The sequence below is a fragment of the Tamandua tetradactyla genome, chromosome 4 (genome assembly GCF_023851605.1).
Source record: "Tamandua tetradactyla isolate mTamTet1 chromosome 4, mTamTet1.pri, whole genome shotgun sequence".
Classification (NCBI taxonomy): Eukaryota; Metazoa; Chordata; class Mammalia; order Pilosa; family Myrmecophagidae; genus Tamandua; species Tamandua tetradactyla.
Genome location: NC_135330.1, coordinates 183,941,082 through 183,947,960, shown reverse-complemented (window position 1 = coordinate 183,947,960; position 6,879 = coordinate 183,941,082). Strand labels below are relative to the sequence as shown.

General features: G+C 40.5%; 1 pseudogene; it reads left to right on the top strand.

Moving 5' to 3' along the window:
- The first annotated feature begins 550 nt into the window (after positions 1-550).
- Positions 551-6,580, top strand: LOC143680585 (heat shock cognate 71 kDa protein-like; annotated as a pseudogene).
- Positions 6,581-6,879: the final 299 nt, after the last annotated feature.

Genomic DNA, 6,879 nt, shown 5'->3' with positions numbered 1-6,879 from the left:
ACCATGGAGATGTTACTCACCCAATTGTGGGTGGTGATTTTTGATTAGATAAGATTTTGATTAGATGATTGATTAGATGAATTCCATGGAGGTGTGTCTCCATCCATTCAAGGTGGGGTTGCTTACTGGAGCTCTTTAAGAGGGAACCATTTTGGAAAGAGCTACAGAGCCCAGGCAGCCAGAGACCTTTGGAGATGAAGAAGGAAAATGCCCCTGAGGGAGCTTCATGAACCAAGAAGCCAGGAGCGAAAGCTAGGAGATGCTGCCATGTTCACCATGTGCCTTTCCAGTGGAGAGAGAAACCTGGAATGTCATTGGCCTTCTTGAGCCAAGGTGTCTTTCCTGGATGCTTTGATTGGATATTTCTATAGCCTTGCTTTAGTTGGGAAATTTTCACGGCCTTAGAACTATGGACTTGCAACTTAGTAAATTCCCCCCCTTTAAAAACCATTCTGTTTGGTATATTGCATTCCGGCAGCTAGCAGACTAGAACAGATGGGATAAGAAATTCTGTGAGTCTGACTGCCTAAAACACTGGAGTCTCGACTAGATGGGTGAGCACAGTAATTAAACCTGCATTGCTACCTAGACTCACCTGTCCAGAGGCTCACTAGCTGGGTTTGCCATGTCCTGCTGGCACTCCAGTTTCATCAATTCATCTGAAGTTTTGAAGAAGCAGTCCTTAGGTCCAGACATCTGACTGTGTGAGTAGGTCATCAAGGCAAAAGCAGACTGGCAAGACAGTATAGGGTTTGAGTACCCAGACCAGGATTTGAAGCCCTCTTCTGCTTCCATATGGTCTCCCTTCCTATATCCACAGGACCTTTTGTTTTGAGTACCATTTGTATTTGTGTGAGGCTAGAGTCCTTGAGTTTGCTGAAGTTGACATTGTAAATTGTAGATACTGTGCTGTATTGTGATCACTGTCAATTTTAATTGTGATAAACTCACCATAAGTAGTGTAAACATGGGAAATGCTAGTAGCATTCTGTAGTACAGCCCATTAGGTTGCATTCTAAAAATTGGGAACTATTTGAGTATAAGACTATGAAAAAAAGTTCAAATAATTAAAAGAAAAAAAAAAGAGGTAGTAGTGTATTCACCATGCTTTCTTTCCCTAGCCACCACACTGTGTTTATGTGATTCTAGGTTGTGAGAGAAATTTCAAAAAATAAATTTGAATATATAGGTCTCTTGATAAAACTTTGCAATTTTTTGATTGTTTACTTTTCTATTATTAAATATGCATAAAATGTATTATATATATATAATATTCTGTTTAATGAATAGCAATAAAACAAACTTGGCCCCCATCTTCCAGTAAAGAAATAGAATACAAGACCAGTCTCATGGGAGAAGCCATGTCCTCCCCAGCTTCCAATGGCTTGGACCATTCCCAAACTCCATTCCCCCAACAAAGTAACTGTTTTGGTTTGCTAAAGTGGCCAGAATGCAATTATACCAGAAATGGAACAGCTTTTAAAAAGGGAATTTATTAAGTTGCAAACTTACAGTTATAGGGCTGTGAGAATGTCCAAATAAAGGTACCAACAAGAGGTTACCCTTACTCAAGAAAGGCTGATGCCATCCCAGACACCTGTCTCAGCTGGGAAGACAGGCATCTCTCTTCATGGCATCATCTGCTAGTATTTTCTCCTCATTTCATAAGGCTTGCCCTGGGGGCATTTCTCTTTTGTATCTCCAAAGGTCTCTGGCTGTGTGGGCTCTATGACTTTTTAAAAAATGGTTCCCTCTCAAAGTCCTCCAGTAAGCAACCCACCATGAATATTGAATTAGGATTAAAGAATATAACTCTCTGGGGTACACAACAGTTTCAAACCAGCATAGTAACCAATAACCTCAATTTTGCATTACTCACTCTTTTGCTTTCCTTTATTGCATTACCACGTACATAAGTATTCCTAAATAATGTCGTTTAATTTGCCAGTTGTACTTTATAAATGAAATAATAAAATGTGTGGTTTTCTGAGACTTTCTTTTCTTCTCAAATTTATATTTCAAAATTTATGCTTGTTGTTGCATGATTTTTTTTTTCATATTCCATTTTTTGTAAATACTAAAATTTACTTACCCATTCTACTGCTATTGGGCTTTTGGGCTATTTCTACTTCTTTCCCATTAAGAACACTGCTGCTATGAATGTGTCCAAATGTCTCTGAGTCCATACGTTCAGTGTTTCTCAAGGATGTGGACCCTGGAGGACACTTGCAGACTTGTATTTATGCACACTTGGTTACCTCAGCTTGGTAGGACAGCTCCTACTGCTCCATCAACATTTAGAATTAACTGATGTGTCAATCTCTTTATGATCTGGAGGATGTGAAATGGTATCTGTTTCGGTTTGCTAAAGCTACCAGAAAGCAATACATGGGAAACGGGTTGGCTGTTAAAACAAGATTTTGTTAATTTACAATTTACAGTTTTTAGGCCTGAAAATGTCTCAACTTAAGGCATCCACAGGATGATAACTGTACTCTGAAGACAGACTGCTGGCATCTGGGACCCCTCTATCACATTGGAAGGCACTTGGCCAGCATCTGCTGGTTCTTTCCTAGGTTTAGTTGCTTTCAGATCAAAGATGACAGTGGAGTTCTACAGAGAAGGCAGGGTTTAACAAATGAGTATAAGCGCTGAATCAGTATATTGCTATTTCTTTTCGTCCCCAGTATCTTAAGCAGCTGGAAATAAAAACCTAAAATTGTGGAATTATAACCCATACCAAACTCCAAAATCTGTTCTACAACTAATTGCTGCAATGTATTTTGTATATATGTTATTTTTTACAAAAAAGAGAAGGAAGAGTGTAATAGTACAGAAGATAGGATTTAACAAATGAATATGACTATTGAATCAATATATTGACATTTCTTATGGTCTCCAGTTGTCTTGGAGCAGCTAGAAGAAAAAATGAAAAATCATGGAACTGTAACCCACATCAAACTTTAAAATATGTTTTATAACTATTTCTTAAAATGCACTTGGAAATTTACTGCTTTTGTGGGTGTATAGTATTTTTCACAATAAAAAAAGTGTTAAAAAAATGAGTGAAAACACACTAGGATAACTTTTCAGAAACCTACAACCTCCTTATATGGTCCCTGGACCATATAAGTCCTGAAATGCAGAGGGACCAGCCTCTCCAGAACATCAACTAGTTCCATCCTCCTATCCCATATTATTGACAGCCCCTTCCAACTTGAAAAAGTTAAAATGGCCATAGCCCAAATACACTTAAAGAGTGGGAGAGGTTTGATTAAATGCAGTGCTACCTTTTGGGACTCTTCTTCTACAAGCCAGGCCTCCAATAAGCAACCACCTCGAAGGGACCTTCAGTTGACATTGATCTTGACACCAGCTATTTATGTGCAGGTGTCATCCAGCATGGAAAAGTGGAGATAATTGTCAACGCTCAGGGGAACCAAACAACTCTGGACTATATCACCTTTACTGATACCGAGCAATTGATTGGTGATGCTGCGAAAAATCAAGTTGCAATGGACCCCACCAACACAGTTTTTGATACCAAATGTCTGACTGGATGCAGATTTGATGATGCTATTGTTCAGTCTTATATGAGCCCTTTGTGGTCGTGAATGATGCAGGCAGGCCTAAGGTCTAAGCAGAATACAAGACGAGTCCAAAAGTTTTTATCCAGAGGAAGTGTCATCTCTGATTCTCACAAAGATGAAGGAAATTGCTGAAGTCTATCTTGGGAAGACTGTTACCAATGATGTTATCACAGTGCCAGCTTATTTTAATGACTCTCAGCTTCAGGCCAAAGATGCTGGCACCATTGCCGGCCTCAATATACTCGGAATCATCAACAAGCCAAGGGCTGCTGCTATTGCTTATGGCTTAGACAAAAAGGTTGATGCTGAAAGAAATGTGCCGATCTTTGACTTAGGAGGTTGCACTTTTGATGTGTCAGTCCTCACCATTGAAGATGGAACTTTCAAGGTCAAATCAACAGCTGGAGACACACACTTAGGTGGAGAAAACTTTGACAGCCAAATGGTCAACCATTTTATTGCAAGTTCAAGTGCAAGCATAAGAAAGACATCAGTGAGAATAAGAGAGCTGTCCACTGCCTCCCTACCGCTTGTGAACGAGCTAAGCATTTCCTCTTCCAACAACCAGGCCAGTATTGAGCTTGAGAAAGCCTTCAGGAATGCCAAGCTAAACAAGTCACAGATCCATGATACTGCCTGGTGGGCAGTTCTACTCATATTCCCAAAACTCAGAAACTTCTCCAGGGTCTCTTCAATGGAAAAGAACTAAACAAGAGCGTCAACCCTGATGAGGCTGTTGCTTATGGTACAGCCGTCCAGGCAACCATCTTATCTGGAGACAAACCTGAAAATGTTGAAGATTTGCTGCTCTTGGATGCCACTCCTCTTTCCCTTGGTATTGAAACTGCTGGTGGAGTCATGACTGTCCTCATCATGCAAAATACCACCATTCCCACCAAGCAGACACAGACCTTCACTACCTACTTTGACAACCAGCCTGGTGTGCTCATTCAGGTTTATGAAGGTGAACATGCCATGACTAAGGAAAACAATCTGCTTGGCAAGTTTGAACTCACTGGGGTACCTCCCACCCCCCATGATGTACCTCAGATTGAAATCATCTTTGACATTGATGCCAATGGCACCCTCAATGTGTCTGCTGTGAATAAGAGCACAGGAAAAGAGAACAAGATCTAATGACAAGGGTTGTTACTAACGACAAGGGTCATTTGAGCAAAGAAGACATTGAGCGCATGGTCCAGGAAGCCGAGAAGTACAAGGCTGGAGATAAGAAGCAGAGGGACATGGTATCTTCCAAAAATTACTTGAATCATATGCATTTAACATGAAGTCAACAGCTGAGGATGAGAAACTTCAAGGCAAGATCAGCGATGAAGACAAACAAAAGATTTTGACAAGTATAATGAAATCCTCAACTGGCTTGATAAGAATCAGGCTGCAGAGAAGGAAGATTTTGAACATCAGCAGAAGATGATGGAGAATGTCTAGAGCCCCTTCATTACCAAGCTGTACCAGAGTGCAGGAAGCATGCGAGGAGGAATTCCATGGGCCTTCCCTGATGGTGGAGCCCTCCTTCTGGTGGTACCTCTTTTGGACCCACTATTGAAGAGATTAAGTCAGTTGGATACATACCTTAGCATTGTTCCACAGTAAAAAAAAAAAAAAACTGAAGGACCTAAATTTACAGCACATTCTGTGGCAGTTCAGCTGCTATACAAAATTCCTGGACGTTCTTAATACTTGACTACAGAATATGTGCCCAGAGAAAGGACATAACATTGTACTTTATTAGTACTTTATTGTTTAAGTGGAAAATGCAATGTCTGAGATAAAACTATTTAGTTGGCACTAAAAAAAAGAGTGGGAGAAAGATCAAAGGTGATGATGGAATTATACAGAGTAGGTAGAGTTTGACAAATAAGTATGACTGCTGAATCATTATACTGATATTTCTTTTAGTCTCCAGTTTCTTGGAGCAGCTACAAGTAAAAACCTAAAATTGTGGAATGATAACCCAGACCAAACTCTGAAATCTGTTCCACAACTAATTGTTATGGTGTGCTTTGGAATTTAGCGCTTTTTTGAAATAATGTTATTTTTTCACAATTATAAAAGAACAAAAATAATTTCGTGAAAAGAAAGAAGAAGCCAAACTTCAGTGAAAGATCAGCTGTGGCAGTGCTCCTTCTGCCCGGGAGCTGCTACCATTAGGACTCCTGCTGACATTTACAGTCTTTGTTGATATCGTGAACGGAGAATATGTCCCTCGTAAATAAATCCTGAATTCTCAAAAAGCAGAGAGAACAGTGTTGGCAGTGAGGCCAGTGAAAGTAGCGCTGCTGAACTTGGTGATAGACAAGGAGTTCCGAGGCGTATTAGCGGTGAAGAAGCCACTTGCAGTGATATCAGTGAGACCATTTTGGAAGAACAACTAGAAATCATTAAAACAACCTTTTGCTCTTACCAGGAACATGTGAGGCTTTTTCTGGGACCTGTAATAGAAAAAGCATTTGTATTACCCTCCTTAACACCTCACCCAGCCATTGCTCATCCTGTGCCACGCACTATTCCAGGAGGAAAAGAATTTTTGTCAGGATATCAGAAGAAACTACCAAGAGGGTTTCAAAGTTCAAAGATGCCAGATTGCAACAGAAAAACTAGGCTCTGCTTGGGAAATGGGAGTTTATATCCTGAAATGCAGTTTTGTATTTGTTTAGAGTGTACAGCAAAATCTGTTACATGTAGTTTGAAATAAGGGATCCTGAGTTAATTTGGCAGCAAATTCTCTTACGCTTAGAGTGGTATTAAAGTCAAATGTTTGATACTAAGTATTCAGCGTATTTTGTTAATTCCCTGAATAGTATCAGCACCCTTGTCTACATTTTGAAAGGCAAACTCAGCAGGAATCAGGCGAGACAAGGAATTCAAGCAAAGGCTTTATTTCAGGGAGAAACAGAGCAGCCCAGGCAGCTTATCAAGAGAGAAATGGTCATGCCGAGGTGGCAGGGGATAGGACTTTTATGGCTTAAGGTTGGTGGTGATGGTGGTGGGGGGGTTGGGAGCAAGGGTTAGTTAAGTTTCTGTTGTCTAGCTTTCAGAATTAGGGGGTTAAGTTAGGAGTTGTCAGTGCTTTACTGGTAAAGTTACAACTTAACTGCCTGAAGCATGCTGGGCTGTAATTGTCTCTGCTGGAGGGTGGAGGTTGAGTAATGGGGGTTATTGTAAGAGGGCAGTTGCTAGAGTGTGAGCAGGCTAGAGTGTGAATAGGTGCAGGCTAGGATGGCAGAGCTGTTTGAAATATTTGCCAGAGGTAGGTCACATCATGGGG